The sequence below is a fragment of the Mauremys reevesii genome, linkage group 16 (genome assembly GCF_016161935.1).
Source record: "Mauremys reevesii isolate NIE-2019 linkage group 16, ASM1616193v1, whole genome shotgun sequence".
Lineage (NCBI taxonomy): Eukaryota > Metazoa > Chordata > Testudines > Geoemydidae > Mauremys > Mauremys reevesii.
In genome coordinates this window covers 7,899,019-7,919,355 of record NC_052638.1, presented here as the reverse complement: position 1 = coordinate 7,919,355, position 20,337 = coordinate 7,899,019, and the positions used below count along the sequence as shown (strand labels likewise).

The 20,337-nt window shown below is 48.7% G+C and overlaps 2 long non-coding RNA genes across 10 annotated transcripts; both read left to right on the top strand.

The window, feature by feature from the left end:
* The first annotated feature begins 10,736 nt into the window (after positions 1 to 10,736).
* On the top strand, positions 10,737 to 19,910 carry LOC120384390. 9 transcript variants are annotated; one of them, XR_005588830.1, is made up of 7 exons: positions 10,744 to 10,754; positions 11,144 to 11,183; positions 11,246 to 11,313; positions 18,186 to 18,275; positions 18,481 to 18,555; positions 18,792 to 18,907; positions 19,191 to 19,910. It is a non-coding gene; the product is annotated as an uncharacterized LOC120384390 (long non-coding RNA). The 9 variants fall into 9 exon arrangements; XR_005588829.1 differs by having other exon boundaries at positions 10,737 to 10,754; positions 11,144 to 11,313; XR_005588833.1 differs by lacking the exons at positions 10,744 to 10,754; positions 11,144 to 11,183; positions 11,246 to 11,313 and adding exons at positions 15,443 to 15,479; positions 15,870 to 16,039.
* LOC120384405 lies at positions 11,872 to 15,424 on the top strand. The gene is made up of 4 exons (XR_005588860.1): positions 11,872 to 11,949; positions 12,158 to 12,294; positions 14,881 to 15,270; positions 15,400 to 15,424. It is a non-coding gene; the product is annotated as an uncharacterized LOC120384405 (long non-coding RNA).
* Positions 19,911 to 20,337: the final 427 nt, after the last annotated feature.

Sequence of the window (20,337 nt, the reverse complement as noted above, 5' to 3'; positions counted from 1 at the left end):
GTTGGGAAGGAATTTTCCTCCAGGGCAGATTGGCAGAGGCCCTGGAGGTTTTTCGCCTTCCTCTGCAGCATGGGTCACGGGTCACTTGCTGGAGGATTCTCTGCAGCTTGAGGTCTTCAAACCACAATTTGAGGACTTCAATAACTCAGACATAGGTTAGGGGTTTGTTACAGGAGTGGGTGGGTGAGATTCTGGGGCCTGCATTGTGCAGGAGGTCAGACTAGATGATCATAAAGGTCCCTTCTGACCTTAAAGCCTATGAGTCTATGAGACTGCTGGGACTAACTTTTTCTTGGATAACTAGTGTCCCCTTCCCCTCCCTGGACCTAACCCCCAGACTCCAGCCCTGTTCTGTGCAGCGCCTCTTTGTAAGTGGGTAGTAAGAGCGCAGCGGAAAGCTGTTCTGATGTGGTCAGCGCCGTTCATGTCTACTGGTGAAAACGGGGGACACGGCCCTTTACAGATTGGGGAAGGACCAGGCAGAAAAGGATTCAGAACATTGTGGGACTGGGAGTGGAGGACGACTGAAACTCGAAACCTGGTACACTCCCTTTATCCCGTCCATGCTGCCAGTTGGCATGAGAGCGGGGCCGGGGCCAGGCCACAGCCGGAGGCATGTACATCGCACCCCTCAGGTGACCTAGCTCCCTCGCTCTCTGTTTGCCTGCAGACACTTAGTTCTGGGGGGACAATGGAGGGTGATTGCACAACCACTCGCCTAGACACAGAATACAGCCACTAGTGTAGATCTCGCCTTAGTCTGGCTGAAGGACCATGAGATTTCCTTTTGCCCAGCTGCATTGCCTTCCTCTTGGCAGGTGTGACGTACTTCCTTGCCTCCCTCGTGACAGCTGAGACCTGTTGCATTGCTCACACCTAGACGTGTATGGCCAATGGTGTTGCCTTCTTCCCAAACACGATCACCAGGGACATTCCTTATCACACCAGGTACAGCTGCTCTCTTCCTCCCTTCACAGGTGTGGCTCCTTGCTTTGCTTACCCTGCACTGGGGCATTGCTTATTATCAATGGACGCTGCACTGCTCTTCTGGTAAGTAAAACACACTCTTCTTTTTAAACTTAGATTGTCAGGTGTGGGTCATTTCCTGTGCAGAGTTAAGTGGCATCATTTTGTATGAAGGGACATCACATCTGTGCACCTGGGTCTGCCATCTCCTGGATGTGGCAGCATGTATCAGGAATTGGGGATTTTCATTCTTAATCACAGATTTAATACTGCAGCTACCAAGGCCTTCCATATGCAGGCAGCATGTCAGTATGAGGGACTGATGGGCCAACAGCAGAACTGCCCAGCCAAACCCTTCCTGATCTGTGGGGGCTCAGATAAAATAGGACTCAGGTGTGACCCATGGCTGGGTTTGGGTTTAGTTTTGCAGAGGGGAATAGAACCTGATGAGATTTGGCAAAGCAAAGTTAAAACAGCCCCTCCATTTTGCTCACTCTTTGTACTACAACTCCACTGCACCACTCTTTGGGAATGACCCCTGTATTTTACATGGTATATTTGTTATTCTGGACCCCGATCCACGCCCCCTCTGAGAGGATACAACTGGAATAGAAACGACTCACACCTTGAAGAGGGAGATTCAGGGCCAGGGACGTTGCTGGTCTGATCCTGTCAAACTTTGAAAGGCCGGGTCAGTGTAGAATTTGATAGAGAAGAGAGGAAGTTTAAAAATTAATTCAACAGCAATATTTTTAAATTCCCCATGTGATTTGAGAACCTTCAGTGTGACAGAATGTGAGAAAACACTAGGGAACTGGGCAGGGGATACTGGCAGGAAGCTCACACATGGAACAAAGAATCAGCAGATAAAAATACCATCGAGCAGAGGAGCGTTCCCAAGAGACAGTGCGGAAAGGGGACGGGGAGAGAGAGTGCAGCAATGGCTCTGGGGTTACCTCAGCCAATGAGCTGCAAGAACTAAGAGCACCGGCTGTTTTAGCAGCAGATCTGACACCTCCTCAGTTAGGGCCCCTGGCAGCGCTGCCCAGGGAAAGGTTCTCTAAGGACCATGAGAGCCCAGCTGGAAAGGCTCTCTCTGCTTTGGCCGCTTCTCCTGTCTCCGTGGATGGGTGAGTTTGTGGGGTTTGACTCTTTCAGAGAAGCGAGTGTTTCGGGGGAAGGAGGGAGGAACTGTAACAAATCTTTCTGTGGAATTAAAGGGCGTAGAGAGGTAACGACTGTGTTATTGGTTTTGATCTGAGCATCATCATTGAAAATCAATTTACAGCATTTTCTTCTTATGCCAGGTGTGCACTAGAAACTCCTGCCGGCACAGCGCTGTCACTGAGAGGTGTGATTTTTATGATGTTCTGCATCAGCAAATGCCCCAGTGTAGATGCTCTACCAGCCGGAAAGTCCTGTGGCCAGGGTAGCTGATAGTGCTGAAGGAGCTGGTGGACGCGGTCCTAGCAAGAGCACCGTTCCCCTGCTCTGAGCTGTGTCTGCTCGAGGAGGGTTTGCCGGTGTAGTTAGAGTAGCAAAGCTTTTCTAGCACAGACCAGGTCCTAGTTTAGAAAACAATGGACTGATCTGAATTCACGGCTGGCACAACTCCACTGCCGGCTGTGGGAACAAATCAGTGGAGATGTTGGCCGCCGTGTCAGCAAAGCTGATAAAGAAACTGTTTTACGATCGCCCTAGATTCTGCCCCCCCTGCTCGTGCTGAGTAGCCCCATTGGGAACGATTCCACCTTGCCCCAGCCCCCTTTGGCAGCTAACTGCAGGATTCTCATCCCACTTCCCCTGCCAGCTCCCTAAGGTGGGTCCCCAAACTTTTCCCATCACACCCTCTTACCCATAATGGAACGTGTCTGGGCCCTCTCCGGGAACCGTGGTTGGGAGCTGCAGCTGGGAGCGGCGAGCCGAGCTGCAGTCGGGGCCGGGAGCTGAGGCCGGGGTCGGAGCCATGGCTGGGTGTGGAGCCGTGGCTGTGGCCAGGGCGGCAGCCAGGAGCAGGGCTGGGAGTTGGGGGCAGGAGTTGGGGGCTGGCACCGGGGCTGCGGCTGGGGATGAGGCTAGGAGTGGACCCACCACCGGGGCTGTGAGTGGGCCCGCAGCCAGGCCCTTGGTGCGGCTGGGGAGAGCTCCCTCCCTGACCCCCAAGGGGGCTGGCCTTGGCCCCACCGTGCCCCCCACCTCCCGAACAGTCCTGTACAGTTTGGGGACCACTGGCCTAAGGACTCCACGACAGGATCCCTGGCCTCAGTGCCCCCCTCCTTGGGATCAGTTTATATCACAGACATGGGGCATTGACCTGTAACAAACACCCCAACACATGGTCCATTTATCATCCCCAGGGCACACAGTCCTTAAAACCCCGCACCATCTCGTCTAGTGACATAGCACACATCCTGCTCTGGCATCGCCACCACACCCGGCCTCTCCTGTCCTTCGGCCTGGATAGTCACCCCAGCCGGAGGGTAACCAGGGGGAACATCCGCCCACCCCTCCAGCCTCTCTGCTGGGAGTTCCTCCTCCACAGGAGAGCAGCCCTCACTCCCCCTGTTCCCTTAACCGTTCCTCTCAGACAGGCCTGCAGCGAGGCCCTGCACTGGCCTCAGCAGACACAGCGGCAGAAACTTCCAGGCTCCGGCTCCAGTTCCGGCGCTTGCTGTGATGCTGGTTCTGCAGTGCGCTGCTCCCCAGGGCCGTCCCCAAACAGCCCCTCTGCAGGGATCGCTCCGTGGTTTGAGCATTGGCCTGCTAAACCCAGGGTTGTGAGTTCAATGCTTGAGGGGGCCATTTAGAGATCTGGAGCAAAATCAGTACTTGGTCCTGCTAGTGAAGGCAGGGGGCTGGACTCGACAATCTTTCAGGGTCCCTTCCAGCTCTGTGAGATCGGCGTATCTCCATATATCATCCCTCACGTACAAAGACAGTGTGAACAAAAGATTTACAGTTCTCCTGGAAGATGCTTCGAATCTCCCATAAACCACAGGCTGATTGTCTCCTCCCCTTGCTGGGGTGCAGGTCATCCTCACCGAAAGGAGGAGGGTATAAAATAAGAGGCAATGGCTTCCCCACATCCTGGCCTCCCCATCTCAACACATGGTGGCAGGAGTGTGAGAAAGACAAAGAACCATCACTGAAGTGTGCGTGGGAGGGGATGGGGGAGGAAGGGGTCTTGGCCGAAAAGCCTCCCAGTCAGAACGGCCTGCGGAAAGTTTCGGGGAGAGAGAGACCTTTTTGCTTTCAAATCTTATTCAGCTTGGTAACGTTTAGGAGTTAGGATACAACCACAATCTTTTCCTTTCTAACCAGTGCTGACTTTTATGCCTCTCTCACTTAAAATCTCTCGCTGGTTAATAAGCTTGTTTCATTGTTTTTCTAAGCCAGTTTGCTTTGGACTGGAGTGTTCGGGGGATCTCTACGCACGTTAAAGGCTGGGGCATGTTCATCACCCCTTGGTGGAACGATGGACTTTTAATGAGTTGACACCATTCAGGGGTCGGGGGGTCATGAGCCGTACACGATGCACAGCTCTGGGGTGCAAGGCTGGGACTGAGGGATGTGCGGGTGCCGCCCTGTGTCTATTCATGACTAGCTGGGTGTAGCATTCGTGGATTCAGCTGGGCCTCACTTTGGAGGCTGGTGGCTGAGAGTGAACAGAGCCTGGAGGGGTTCACTGTTCACTTGCAAAGCGCTGTCAAAGGTCTCCCGGCTAGTGAGCGACGGGGACACCGCTTGTGCCCTAGGGGGAGTCAAACTACGCAAGTCTATTTCTTTTTAAATCAAAACACTCCAGGGAAAAACCCATTAAAAACAACAAAAGAACCAACACACGTGGTAATGAGCTTCCCAGCGATCACCCAACCCTAACATGGGCTCTGGCAAGGGCCGCCCAGAGGATTCTGGGGGCCCGGGGTCTTCGGCGGTGGGGGGCCCCGCTTCGGTGGTAATTCAGCGGCGGGGGGGTCCTTCTGTTCCGGGACCAGCCTCCAAAGTGCCCCAAAGAACCACAGCGGGAACCCCCCGCCGCCCGCCGAAGCGGGACCCACCGCCGAAGTGCAGCCCCCACCGCGGGTCTTTGGGGCACTTCGGCGGCGGGTCCCGGAATGGAAGGACCCCCCCACCGCCGAATTACCACCAAAGACCTGGCTGCACTCCGGCAGTGGGTCCCGCTTCGGCTGTAATTCGGCGGTGGGAGGGTCCTTCTGTCCCGGAGAGGAAGGACCCCCCGCCAGCGAAGACCGGGAGCGAAGAAGCTCCGGGGGCCCGGGCCCCGCTAGAGTTTTCCAGGGCCCCCGGAGCAAGTGAAGGACCCCGCTCCAGGGGCCCCGAAAAACTCTCGTGGGGGCCCCTGCGGGACCCGGGGCCTGGGGCAAATTGCCCCACTTCCCCCCCCCCCCGGCGGCCCTGGCTCTGGCCCCACCCCAGGGATTTCTTTGTTCATCACAGCTTCAGGTCTGGACAAGCCCCCCCGTCCTTCCAACCCTTCCCTCAGGGCTGGGGCCCTCTGTGGATCCGGGGTCCTGCCCATTGGCTGGAAGAAGGCCCTGAGCCAGTTTAAAACCAGGCTATTTCTCCAAAAACCCTTTGTCTATTAGCCCCTGGAGAATCCAGTTTGAAGTAGTATCTGTGCAGCTCTCCGAGGGGGGAGAGTTCAAAGGGCTGATGACAGAGGAAAAAAATTAGCATCTCCTATCCCGACTCCAGAAGGTACGTGCAATGCCCAGTAACACACAGAGGGAGAGGAGAGAGTGTGAGGGAAATAGAGACAAAAACATTGTTTCTGTAACAAAGTTTCTTGCACATACCCAGGCTCTCTGAGCCACTCCAGTTCCTGCTCTGGGTCCTGCACAGGGACTGGGTCACTTTTTCAAAACCCAGAGAGTGTTTCAGTCTGAATGATCCATTTTAGTTTGAGGAAACCAACAACGAACAAAGGTAAAGCATCCCGGCGGGAATCACAACATGTGAATCAGTAGGTACAGGCATTTGAACTAACGCCCAGGGAAGACAGTGGCAGAGAGATTAAGCAGCAAAGAATCCTGTGGCACCTTATAGACTAACAGACGTTTTGCAGCATGAGCTTTCGTGGGTGAATATCCACTTCTTGCATCCGAAGAAGTGGGTATTCACCCACGAAAGCTCATGCTGCAAAACGTCTGTTAGTCTATAAGGTGCCACAGGATTCTTTGCTGCTTCTACAGAACCAGACTAACACGGCTACCCCAGAGAGATTAAGGGGGCCACTGCTTTTCTTTTAAGGTGCAAAGGACAGATGACAGCCTTGCAGGTACGTACACCACAGGCTGCAAGTGAAACTGACTAAAACCATTGTTTGAGTTCATTCTGCAGCCAGCTGGGACAGGATGCAGCTCATGGGAGCTAGTGCTGGTCCTCCCCATGAATGGGAAGGAGCTCAAACAGGATGAAGTGAGAGGCCCAGCCCCTAGAGTCACGGGTTTACATGCAAATCTCTGCTTTTGTTTACAAAAAATGGTTTCTAGCCCTCATGGTTGCAGAGGAAAGCTTGAAAATGTGACCCCCCGCAAAGGGTCAAAAACATGAAGACAAAGCTCATGATTTTGGGGAGGTGGATTCATGATTTTTAAAACCAAGGGTTGGCAATAGTGTGCTTCCCTGTGATGCTCAGATTTCAATCTCTCCTCCTAGAATGGATAGCTCACCTGCCCCCACCCCCCAACCTTTGGAATGCGTCTGGTACTTTCCCTCCCTCTCAAGGAAGCCTGTTCACCCTTTCCTCTCCTTGCTGTCTCCGTCAGGATTCAGACATTACAGACCTCATGTTAAATCAGCGCCCAGCCAAGATCAGGGATTCGGAAGGGTCAGATCTCACCAGGGAGTGGAGATTCAGGACCCTGGAAATCCCAAACCCCAGAGACATGGAATGGCACAAACATAATGGAACTGGAGGAAAAGGAGCTGATGAGTGAAAGGGGCTTAGGTCACAGCTGCTCCATAGTTGGAAGAGAGTTTCACATCTCTGAAGAAAGCAAACAACTGACACAGGAACCTACGTGTGTGAGGGGGGATCACAGCAAGGAACCTGTCTGGGACAGGAACGGGAACCCAAGGGACCATCCCTGGGCAATGCCAGCAATTTGCTACCTGCCCAGTGTTGTAAGCCCCAGGTAACAAGGGACTTAGGCAAGTCCACTGAGCACCATGTCAGAGCTCAGCCTCTGCACCTTTCTAGTCTCTCTGAGCTCCAGCTGCCTCTGAGAACGGGAGAAGAGCTAAGGTGCTAAGAGCTGCTGGCTGCAGTTCAACCATTACAGGCTGACACCTGACACAAGTGCTAGAACCAAAATCTGTTACAGTTGTGAATGTGTTTTATTGTTGTTTTCCGTGAGAGTTTAAATTGAGTCATTTTTATTTTTTTCCTCCTTTTATCCACCCCTTCCTTTGTCCAGTCTTCCCTCTTCCTTTCTTGTTCATGCAACAGTCATCAGGTCTTCCAGTGACTCATGGCTTTTCCGCATGAAGGATTTTGGTAACGATATAAATATGCCCCATGCATCAACCTCAGTGTCCAATATTTCCATAAATCAGTCATAAGGAACACTGGGGCACATCCTGAACTAGCAGAAGTGGTGTTTTGCTAAATTCTGTCTTCTTGCCTGCTTATGTTTTATGGAATTATGTTTCTGAGGGAGATAATCTGAGACCATGGAGAGATCTGTCTTCCCCTCTCCCTTCCCTTCAGTTCTAGCTCTCATTAACCTCCCCTCTACAACATGGCTAAACAACTATTTCATCTCCACTTCCTGTGGACACGTCTCTACTTCTCACAGACATTGTTCTTACACCGTCACAGACTGAACCCAAACCACCCAGTGAAGTACAAACTGTTGCAGTGGAATTAATTTGCAGCTCTGACTCTTTGCTCACTGGCAAACTCTATAAACCCAACCTCCTGAAAGCTTCAGGCCAGCAGGGTTGGGGCTTGATGCTGAGTGCAGGGTAAGAGTGTCGCCAAGTGGAAATCAGGAGGTCAGGATGAACAACAGATCAACTGAAGTTACAGGGGTGGGGTGGTGGGGGGGTCACTCACAAACAAGGCTGCAGAGCCCCTAACACTACAGCAGAACAGAAGGGGAGATGGTTCAGGTCTTGGTTTTGCAAACTCATCTGCTGGGAAAACCAAGGCCAAACCTGGGGTGGTTTGGATACGGGGGTTGTAGCAGAAAGAGCCTGAAACACAGAGCCTGGTACTAGATGAGGCCTGAACCAAACATCAGCCAGAGTCAGGCCCTGCTTACAACATCATTGTCCAGTACATGAACTTGGTAAGGATGGGGCAGGTGTTGCTAAAACAGAGACACTCCTAATAAATACTAGGCACCAGCTAGTCACTAAACACAGTCCAGAAGGGTAGTACGAGAATATCTCGCTACAGAGTTATAGAAGAAATACACTCCCCGAAGATGGACACACTGACCCCTCCTAGGGTTCGAACCAACAGGTTCAGGGTGTAGGGTGGTAACTAAGCACATGAGAAGGGCAATACACAACTTGTTTGTATCAGGGTATAAAAGAGGGGTCACAGAAGGTACATCTGGCCAAGAGGGCAGTGGAAAGTCCCACTGCTGACTGAGCTGGTCCATTCTCATGGGCGTACATCTCCTAGTGTCTATGCAGAGTGTACGGGGTGCTAGTACAAGTGCTTTGTCAACAACAAACCTGGCCAAGAGCCTTTGACACCGAATGAGTCTGTTGTCTTTTGGGCAGTTTGACTGAGGTCTGCTGGGGCAGCTACCTGGCCAGAGCCAGGACAACGTATGGGCCCACACAGCCAATAACAGGTGTCCTTTTATCAGGGCCCCCAGGGACCATGGAAGGGTGGAGTGATGGTTCTGGTATCTGCCCATCTCCAGCTAACACTGAAATCCCTGCCTGGACTCCCCTGCACAGGAGTCGCTGGCTGTCAGTCCCCAGGTGGGTCTGCAGCAATAAGCCTAGAACACAAGATGGAGGACAGCACGGTGCCATGAAATGCAGCCAACAGGGTTAGTCCTGAGAGAGGCTGGGCACCTGCAGCTAGGGTGACCAGACAGCAAGTGAGAAAAATCGGGACAGGGTGTGGTGGGGTAATAGGAGCCTATATAAGAAAAAGACCCAACAATCAGGACTTTCCCTATAAAAATCAGGACATCTGGTCACCCCACCTGCAGCTCCCACTGGTTTCAGAGGGAGATGCAGGAGCTCAGCACTGTTCAGAACTGGCTCATTGTGATGGAAGTGGAACATTCCACCGTAGGCGTGGTGACCTAGACAGAGAGGTGGAGACAGGTGAGTAGGGTGACCAGACAACAAATGTGAAGAATTGGACAGGGAGTGGGGTGGGGGGTAAATAGGAGCCTATATAAGAAAAAGACCCAAAAATCAGGATTGTCCCGATTTTATAGGGATATCGGGTCACCCTATAGGTGAGGGCTGCGTAAGGGAAAGGAGCCGTTCATGACCCTGGAATTCACTGTCACAAACAGCCCCAGCTGGTGACTCCAGATCTGGAGTGTAATTTGACTCATTTGAGAGTTTAGAAGCAGCCAGAGCCTTCCCACTACAGCTCCCCTGGTGGGGGGGGGGGGAGGGGATGAAGCAGGTCACTTTGCCCAAATGACAAGGTGATGACCACCTGTGACACTGTTGTGATGCAGTGATTGTTGGGTCAGCCCCCAGGGGCTGCAGCATTTCACACCAGGCTGTTGCCCAGAGCACATGGCTGCTGCCTGTGGGTCTGAGTACAGGGATCAGGGTGATGGCCAGGGCCTTCTGGGACCAACTGGATTCCATTGCTAAAGAAGGGAACGTGAGACACAGAAGGATAAAGGAAAGTATTCTTGTAAGGAGGAAGGAAACAAGGCGGGGGGGAGGGATGAGGTATTGATAAGGGAGGAGAGGGTGTGTGTGGGGGAAATCAAAGAAGTTAGTGAGAAACACCAGGGAACTAAGGGGAATGGGAGAGGAGACAAAAAAGGAGTGGGCAAAGAAGTTAATAGAGAAGAGAAAGAAGCAGCACAGAAGTGGATGGGGTAAGAACACAGACGGATTTCTTTAGCATCAGGTAGAATCACAATTGCCTTTGTCAGGATATGGTCAAAGCAGCCAGTTGTAACTACTAGGGGTTAACAATGCAGAGATTTGTACAATTCAAAATGGAAAGGGTACAATTCGCCATAGCTGAGAGCTGGCATCAGCTTGGCTCTTACCTTTCAGGACCAAATGCAACGTAATCTCTTATTTCTGTTGATCTGATCACTGTAGCTTGTCTGTCAGAAGTAGTAAGAGAACCTGTTCCTATCAAGAGGTAAGGAATGCACCTTCTCCTAGCAATGGAGTGGAAACTAACCAATCTGAGTGTACTTTCAGGGGAAGGAAGTGAATCTAGCCTTTGCTGTCAAAGGCTACAAGCAGTTTCATAAGAATAAAGCAAGATACATAACCAAAGCTTCTGAGGTTACAGAAGTATTGACTTGTTACAAAGAAGAATAAGGAAACCACTTATACCTACTAGATTTTTAACAGTACAGCTGATTGTATGGAGAGAAAGAGAGAAACCGATCCAGCAATTAATCACGCAGAAGGTGTGCATTTATACTCCCTGTTACAAAATGAATCCCAATGACAATTCATTTACATTTGTTGCCTGACAAAAATATGGTCTGTCAAACATTGATCTTTGCAGGAGGTCATATTTCGAGGATGACACATGGCTGTAGTTTACAGGAAGGAATTAGCGGATCCATCCTTTTAAGGAGGTAAGTAATACAATACACCATTCCCATAATAGTCAATGGTTCTGGTCATACTTTCAGGTGGAAGGAAGGTAACTGAGGAAATTTTCATCTCTCTAAAAGCATGAGAAGTTTCTGTACTGAATAAAGCACTAAAAATGGGAGCTACCTGTTCAGATGAAAGGAAAGTAGTTGGTAATTCTAACCAAAGATGATGATCTTTGTTCCTTTTTCCTTCCCAGAGAAGGCCATTGGTTGTTCCTACAAGGATGGAACAGGGAAGTTATTTCAAAGAACAAGTGCAACTAACCAGAGTGTGAAGATGAGCATTGAGCCTGCTCTTGCATTTGCAGAGAGGAGTTGTCCAGCTGATTCTAGTTGTGCCTAATTGATCATTGTTGCTTATTTTTCAGATGTCAAGAACTAAGTGGAACTGATCATTTCTATGAAGAGGTAAGGAATGCACCTCCTCACAGCACGGGGGCAGGACTTAAAGGCTCTGTTTCTATTTTCAGGGGAAATGAAGGTCTTACCATTCAAGGGAGGATGATAAGAGGCTGCTGAATTGAAGAAAAAAAGACAGGTAAGGATCCCTGGCCAGAGGAAAGAAAAGCATCTTTTACTTCTAGTTCAGAAAAAGTCAAGCAGCCATTTATATGCTTCAGGTTTTAACCAGTGTAGCTGGCTGTACCGCTAAGAATCAAAGCCTTGCGGTGGAACATGACTGACAAGTAGGTGAGCACTGAAAGGTCTCTAGGAGCCTAATGATCTGGATGCTAAGGAACCTTCTCCACTGATGACTCTTCATAGCTGGTAATAAGTAATAATAAATAAATCTGTCAAACATTGATTGCAGGTTTTGCTCTAAGATATGAACAGACCAGGTGGCCATTCCTACCAGGGAGAAGTGAGGCTAAGTGGCGTGGCTGTCCCGGGCAAGGAGGTAAGAAATACCAGTCTCCAAACATCCATGTGTACATGAAGTGGTGTGGATTTTGCTTTCAGGGAGAAACTGTGGATGACCTTACTTGTCATGGGGAGAGTGTCAAAAGCAGACTCAGGACAAATAACATGGACTTGCCAGCTGCTCGATCTATTGAGGACTCCAGTGACAAGATGCTGTTATTTTAAAGGAAAAATACACAAACAAAAAAAGCCACTTCAAATATTCCAGCTAGTCGCAAATCTGAATCAAGTCAGCAGACCATCAGACATGGAGGTAAGCATTTAAGTTTCCCTGGTTGACAAATGAATCTGGTGCTAAAGCAAAACTTGCAGACCAAATAAATAGGTCACGTTGCATCTCCAGATGGAAGGAGACCAGAGGGCTGTTGTGTTCTAGAAGGAATTAATGCAAATCCAACTAGCTGAACCAGGCATATCAGTTGGTAAAGAAATGCACTTTTTTCCCCCTCTTAACATTCAAGTGGCAATGAACAGATTCTCAGATGAGAGAAATGCAGCCGATTTGAACGTTGAGGGTGTGAAAACTTCAGGAAGTTGCTAGAAGATCTGGGATATCTACAGAAAGGAAAGAAGCAAAACTCATCACTGCTACCAAGAGGTAAGGAACTCACCTTATAATGGAGAAATTGATGGATCTGGTTTTCCTTCAGGTGAAAGAAATGCAGCTTGTCCGTCAGAAGTAGGAACAGTTTCTCTTGCTATCAAGAGGTAAGGAATGCACCTTCTCTCTACCCCCCGCACCCACACTCTTCCATGGGGAAAACCCAGTTGTGGGTTTGGAAGGACTGGCCACTACCAGCGCCCAAGACTGAAGGTGGGATGACCTCTGGTAAACCTCTTAGCATGGGGGTTGGTTCCTTTAGTGTTGTTAATGTTTTCTTTGTAATGCTCATAGGCGCTTACTTCGAAAGAGCTGTTTGGTAACTTGTAAGTGCAGGCACTACCCTGGGCATAGCCTAGTGAGAGAAAGGAGGCTGGGTTGTGGAGAATATCAAAGTGTAAATCAGGGGGCTTTGCAGTCATAACATGCCAGTCAATCATAGAATCATAGAATCTCAGGGTTGGAAGGGACCTCAGGAGGTATCTAGTCCAACCCCCTGCTCAACGCAGGACCAAACCCAACTCAAGGAGGAGTGTGTGTGAGGGGAAGACAGTCTCTCCCCAACAGTGGTGATGGCTGGGAGCTTGGAGCTTGGAGCCTAAAGCAGGTGAACCAGGGAAGGGGGAAACTGCCCTGGCACGTTCTCCTTGTGCTTTGCACAAGCACAGCACCAGATCCTTCATCTTCAAGGTTACTATGGTTATGACCGGGGTTCTGTTTCTTGGCCCAGAGCTAAGTGTGGGGGTTCAGGGTGCTGTTTAGTGGCCTGTGATATCCAGAAGGTCAGATTAGATGATCTGTGGTCCCTTCTGGCCTTCAGTTCTAGGACTACAGCTCTAAATACGAGAATAAGTGTACACAGTGCTACCTATTTGACTCGATTGTTCTAACAGGTCCAGGGTGTAGGGTGGTAAGTAAGCACATGAGAGGGGTAATACACAACTTGTTTGTATTAGTGTATAAAGAGGGTCACAGAAGGTACATCTGGCCAATGGGAGTCCCACTGCGGACTGAGCTGGTGTCTATGCAGAGTCTATGGGGTGCTAGTACAAGTGCTTTGTCAACAACAAACCCGGCCAAGCGCCTTTGCCACCGAATGAGTCTGTTGTGTTTTGGGCAGTTTGACTGAGGTCTGCTGGGCCAGCTACCTGGCCAGAGCCAGGACAACGTATGGGCCCACACAGCCAATAACAGGTGTCCTTTTATCAGAGCCCCCAGCGATCATGGAAGGGTGGAGTGATGGTTCTGGTATCTCCCATCTCCAGCTAACACTGAAATCCCTGCCTGGACTCCCCTGCACAGGAGGCGCTGGCTGTCAGTCCCCGGGTGGGTCTGCAGCAATCAGCCTAGACCACAAGATGGAGGACAGCCCGGTGCCATGAAATGCAGCAAACAGGGTTAGTCCTGACAGGGGCTGGGCACTTGCAGCTCTCACTGGTTTCAGAGGGAGTTGCAGTAGCTCAGCACTGCTCAGAATTGGCCCATTGTGATGGAAGTGGAACATTCCACCGTAGGGATGGTAACCTAGAAAAACAGAGGTGGGGACAGGGAGGGGGAACTAGGGATGTAAGTTTTCATAGGTGAGGGCTGCATAAATCCCACTCCAACCAAACCACAGGGAAAGGAGCCGTTCATGACCCTGGAATTCACTGTCACAAACAGCCCCAGCTGGTGACTCCAGATCTGAAGTGTAATTTGACTCATTTGAGAGTTTAGAGTCACCAAGAGCCTTCCCCCTACAGCTCCCCTGGAGGGCCCTGGGGCAGGTCACTTTGCCCAAATGACAAGGTGGTGATGACCCGCGACTCTGTTGTGATGCAGAGATTGTTGGGTCAGCCCCCAGGGGCCGCAGCATTTCACACCAGGCTGTCGCCCAGAGCACATGGCTGCTGCTTGTGGGTCTGAGTACAGGGACCAGAGTGATGGAGCAGGGCCTTCTGGGACCAATCTGCTTCCATTGCTAAAGAAGGGAACGTGAGACACAGAAGGATGAAGGAAAGTATTCTTGTAAGGAGGAAGGAAACAAGGCAGGGACAAGGCTGGGCGGGGGAGGGAGGAGGTACTGATAAGGGAGGGGGTGGGGGGAAATGGAAGAAGTTAGTGAGAAAGAAGAACCAGGGAACTGAGGAAGGTACAGAGAAGAAAGAGGGACGGGAAATGGGTGAGGGGAGAGACATGGAAAAGGAGTGGGCAAAGAGGCTAGAAGAGAAGAGAAAGGAGAAGCATGGAAGAAGTGGATGGGGGTAAGAACCTGGACTGATTTCTTTAGCATCAGTTAGAATCCCGATTGCCTTTGTCAGGATGTAACTACTAGGGGTTAACAATGCAGGTATTTGTACAATTCAAAAAGGAAAGGGTACAAGTGACCATAGCTGAGAGCTGGCATCAGCTTGGTTCTTACCTTTCAAGAGATTACATTGCAATTGGTCTTATTCCTGTTGATTTGATCACTGCAGCTTGTCGGTCAGAAGTTCATATTGTACCAGTTAAGTAATAGGAATGCACCTTCTCCTAGCAATGGAGTGGAAACTAACCAATCTGTTAGTCTATAAGGTGCCACAGGATTCTTTGTTGCTTTTACAGATCCAGACTAACACGGCTACCCCTCTGATACTTAACCAATCTGAGCGTTTTCAGGTGAAGGAAGTGAATCTATCCTTTGCTGTCAAAGGCTACAAGCAGTTTCATAAGAATAAAGCAAGATACATAACCAAAGCTTCTGAAGTTACAAAAGGATTGACTTGTTCCAATCAAGAATAAGGAAACCACTTATACCTACTAGATTTTTAGCAGTACAGCTGATTGTATGGAGAGAGAGAGATAAACCAATCCAGCAATTCATCATGCAGAAGATGTGCATTTATACTCCCTGTTACAAAATGAATCCAATGACAATGGATCTGGTTTCCCTTCAGGTGAAAGAAATGCAGCTTGTCCGTCAGAAGTAGGAACAGTTTCTCTTGCTATCAAGAGGTAAGGAATGCATCAGAAGGTGTTCCTACTCCCTGCATTTATACTCCCTGTTACAAAATGAATCCAATGACAATTCATGTACATTTGTTGCCTGACAAAATATGGTCTGTCAAACATTGATCTTTGCAGGAGGTCATATTTTGAGATGCAAGGATGACACATGGCTGTACTTTACAGGAAGGAATTAGCGGATCCATCCTTTTAAGGAGGTAAGAAATACAATACACCATTCCCATAATAGTCAATGGTTCTGGTCATCCTTTCAGGTGGAAGGAAGGTAACTGAGGAAATCTTCATCTCTCTAAAGAGCACGAGAAGTTGCTGTACTGAATAAAGCACTAAAAATGGGAGCTACCTGTTCAGATGAAAGGAAAGTAGTTGGTAATTCTAACCAAAGATGATGATCTTTGTCCCTTTTTCCTTCCCAGAGAAGGCCATTGGTTGTTCCTACAAGGATGTAGGAGGGATGTTATTTCAAAGAACAAGTGCAACTAACCAGAGTGTGAAGATGAGCATTGAGCCTGCTCTTCCATTTGCAGAGAGGAGTTGTCCAGCTGATTCTATTTGTGCCTAATTGATCATTGTTGCTTATTTTTCAGATGCCAAGAACTGAGTGGAACTGATCATTTCTATGAAGAGGTAAGGAATGCACCTCCTCACAGCATGGGGGCAGGAATTAAAGGCTCTGTTTCTATTTTCAGGTGAAAGGAAGGTCTTACCATTCAAGGGAGGATGATAAGAGGCTGCTGAATTTAAGAAAAAAAGACAGGTAAGGATCCCTGGCCAGAGGAAAGAAAAGCTTCTTTTACTTTTACTTCTAGTTCAGAAAAAGGCAAGCAGCCATTTATAAGCTTTAGGTTTTAACCAGTGTAGCTGGCTGTACCGCTAAGAATCAAAGCCTTGCGGTAGAACATGACTGACAAGTAGGTGAGCACTGAAAGGTCTCTAGAAGCCCAATGATCTGGATGCTAAGGAACCTTCTCCATTGATGACTCTTCAATGCTGGCAATGAGTAATAATAAATAAATCTGTCAAACATTGATTGCAGGTTTTGCTCTGAGATATGAACAGACGAGTTGGCCATTCCTATCAGGGAGAAGTGAGGCTCAATGGCGTGGCTGTCCCGGGCAAGGAGGTAAGAAATACCAGTCTCCAAACATCCATGTGTACATGAAGTGGTGTGGATTTTGCTTTCAGGGAGAAAAACTGTGGATGACCTTACTTGTCATGGGGAGAGTGTCAAAAGCAGACACAGGATAAAGCAACATGGACTTGCCAACTGCTCAATCCATTGAGGACTCCAGTGACAAAATGCTTTTTTTATTCCCTTGAAATAACAGACAAAAAAAGCCACTTCAAATATTCCAGCTAGTCGCAAATCTGAATCAAGTCAGCAGAACATCACAGACATGGAGGTAAGCATTTAAGTTTCCCTGGTTCTAAATGAATCTGGTGCTAAAGCAACACTTGCAGACCAAAAAACTAGCTCACATTGCATCTCCAGATGGAAGGATACCAGAGGGCTGTTGTGTTCTAGAAGGGATTAATGCAAATCCCACTAGCTGAACCAGGCATGTCAGTTGGTAAGAGGGAAAATAAAGCACCTTTCTTTAACATTCAAGTGGAAATGAATAGATTCTCATACTTTCAGATGAGAGAAATTCAGATGAGTTGAACATTGAGGGTGTGAAAACTTGAGGAAGCTGCTAGAAGATCTGGGATATCTACAGAAAGGAAACAAGCGAAACTCATCACTGCTACCAAGAGGTAAGGAACTCACCTTATAATGGAGAAATTGATGGATCTGGTTTCCCTTCAGGTGAAAGAAATGCAGCTTGTCCGTCAGAAGTAGGAACAGTTTCCCTTTTTATCAAGAGGTATAGAATGCACCAGAAGGTGTGCATTTATACTCCCTGTTACAAAATGAATCCAATGACAATTCATTTACATTTGTTGCCTGACAAAAATATGGTCTGTCAAACATTGATCTTTGCAGGAGGTCATATTTCGAGATGCAAGGATGACACATGGCTGTCGTTTACAGGAAGGAATTAGGGGATCCATCCTTTTAAGGAGGTAAGAAATACAATTCACCATTCCCATAATAGTCAATGGTTCTGGTCATCCTTTCAGGTGGAAGGAAGGTAACTGAGGAAATCTTCATCTCTCTAAAGAGCATGAGAAGTTGCTGTACTGAATAAAGCACTAAAATGGGAGCTACCTGTTCAGATGAAAGGAAAGTAGTTGGTAATTCTAACCAAAGATGATGATCTTTGTTCCTTTTTCCTTTCCCAGAGAAGGCCATTGGTTGTTCCTAAAAGGATGTAACAGGGATGTTATTTCAAAGAACAAGTGCAACTAACCAGAGTGTGAAGATGAGCATTGAGCCTGCTCTTCCATTTGCAGAGAGGAGTTGTCCAGCTGATTCTAGTTGTGCCTAATTGATCATTGTTGCTTCTTTTTCAGATGTCAAGAATTAAGTGGAACTGATCATTTCTATCAAGAGGTAAGGAACGCACCTCCTCAAAGCACGGGGGCAGGACTTAAAGGCTCTGTTTCTATTTTCAGGGGAAATGAAGGTCTTACCATTCAAGGGAGGATGATAAGAGGCTGCTGAATTTAAGAAAAAAAGACAGGTAAGGATCCCTGGCCAGAGGAAAGAAAAGCTTCTTTTACTTTTACTTCTAGTTCAGAAAAAGGCAAGCAGCCATTTATAAGCTTTAGGTTTTAACCAGCGTAGCTGGCTGTACCGCTAAGAATCAAAGCCTTGCGGTGGAACATGACTGACAAGTAGGTGAGCACTGAAAGGTCTCTAGAAGCCTAATGATTTGGATGCTAAGGAACCTTCTCCATTGATGACTCTTCAATGCTGGCAATGAGTAATAATAAATAAATCTGTCAAACATTGATTGCAGGTTTTGCTCTTCTGAGATATGAAGAGACCAGGTGGTCATTCCTACTAAGGAGAAGTGAGGCTCAGTGGCATGGCTGTCCTGGGCAAGGAGGTAAGAAATACCAGTCTCCAAACATCCATGTGTACATGAAGTGGTGTGGATTTTGCTTTCAGGGAGAAAAACTGTGGATGACCTTACTTGTCATGGGGAGAGTGTCAAAAGCAGACTCAAGACAAAGCAACATGGACTTGCCAGCTGCTCAATCCATTGAGGACTCCAGTGACAAAATGCTTTTTTTATTCCCTTGAAATAACAGACAAAAAAAGCCACTTCAAATAGTTCAGCTAGTCGCAAATCTGAATCAAGTCAGCAGAACATCACAGACATGGAGGTAAGCATTTAAGTTTCCCTGGTTCTAAATGAATCTGGTGCTAAAGCAACACTTGCAGACCAAAAAACTAGCTCACATTGCATCTCCAGATGGAAGGATACCAGAGGGCTGTTGTGTTCTAGAAGGGATTAATGCAAATCCCACTAGCTGAACCAGGCATGTCAGTTGGTAAGAGGGAAAATAAAGCACCTTTCTTTAACATTCAAGTGGAAATGAATAGATTCTCATACTTTCAGATGAGAGAAATTCAGATGAGTTGAACATTGAGGGTGTGAAAACTGGAGGAAGTTGCTAGAAGATCTGGGATATCTACAGAAAGGAAACAAGCAAAACTCATCCCTGTTACCAAGAGGTAAGGAACTCACCTCATAATGGAGAAATTGATGGATCTGGTTTCCCTTCAGGTGAAAGAAATGCAGCTGATCTGATCTCCTGGGAGGATTATAAGCAGTCATATTACTGCAGAACAAACAAACGCATGTTGCCAGACCTGCAAAAAGTTGCATTCCTTGTCTAGAATGGGAAGACAATCACTTATCACCTTCACGTTTCAAACCCACAATGCAGCAGACCATCACTGACAAGGAGGTGAGCATTTAGGATTCTCTTATTACCAAATGGATTTGTCTTTTCAGGAGGAGAGAGTTACAGATGCTCAGGATTTGAGTACAAAGGAATAGGAATGGAGCTGAACAGATTCAACACCTTAAAGGACGATTGGATCTCAAAATATGAAAGTCCCTTCATTCAATAAAGCAACAGGATTGGCTCTGAGGAGAGGTAAGCAGCATTTGGGAAGTCTAAGAAATGAGCATAGCAATTTTGTAGCGCTGATTGTAACTTATGTTGTGCCAAAGGGTTTGTTACAGCTGATCAGACATCTCAGGAGCTAAGAGGATGTGAGGGGGATGGCAGATGTCAGGGGATTCGTCTTTATTAGGAGGTGGTGAACCTGCTTGTCACTTCTGAGTGACATCAGTGGCTTTGGTTTTGCTTGATGAAGGAAAGAGCCAGCGTGGACAATATTCAAGACACAATGTTCAAAAGTTGCTGCTGGGATGGAAGCAAAGAAGAAAGCCCTGGAGACGGGTTAGTGCTGGGACACAGGCACTATCCTGGAGGGGCCTGGGACAGGGTGTGTAACCATAGTGACCAGTGGGTTCTTTCCCCACTGTGGTCCTGGCTCGCATGCACAGGGTGAAACCGATCGCCATGTTTGGGGTCAGGAAGGAATTTTCCTCCAGGGCAGATTGGCCAGAGACCCTGGAGGTTTTTCGCCTTCCTCTGGGGCATCGAGCAGGGACCAGCCCTTAGGGCCATTTAGGAACAGACATAATAAAATCCATCAGAGAGAACTTGTCTCCCTTTGTTTTTTGAATTTTCTATAAACCCGTCCTGTGCCCCCCGGCCATGCCCATGGTCCCAGCCCTGCAGCAGGGCAGAGTCTCTCCCAGGTGCACTGCTCCCCCATCCGTGCCAGCATGGCCCCCATGTCACTGTCCCACTCCAGCAGGGACCCAGCACAGGAGAGATCAGCCCACCGTCCCAGAGAGGGAAAAGCCGTGTGCATGGCCTCCAGGGATGGGGAGGGGACATGGCCAGGTGCACCGGTCGAGGGGAAAGCAGGAAGCACAGCGGCACTGTTACCATGTTCCTCTCCCAGGATGCCCCCAGGGGCCAGGCCAAGGCCTTTGGTCGGCCACATCCAAGCGCTCTGCCCCGCTGCTCTGGTCGTAAGAGCCCCTCAAAGAGCAGCTCAGAAAGGGGAGGTCAATGACCCCA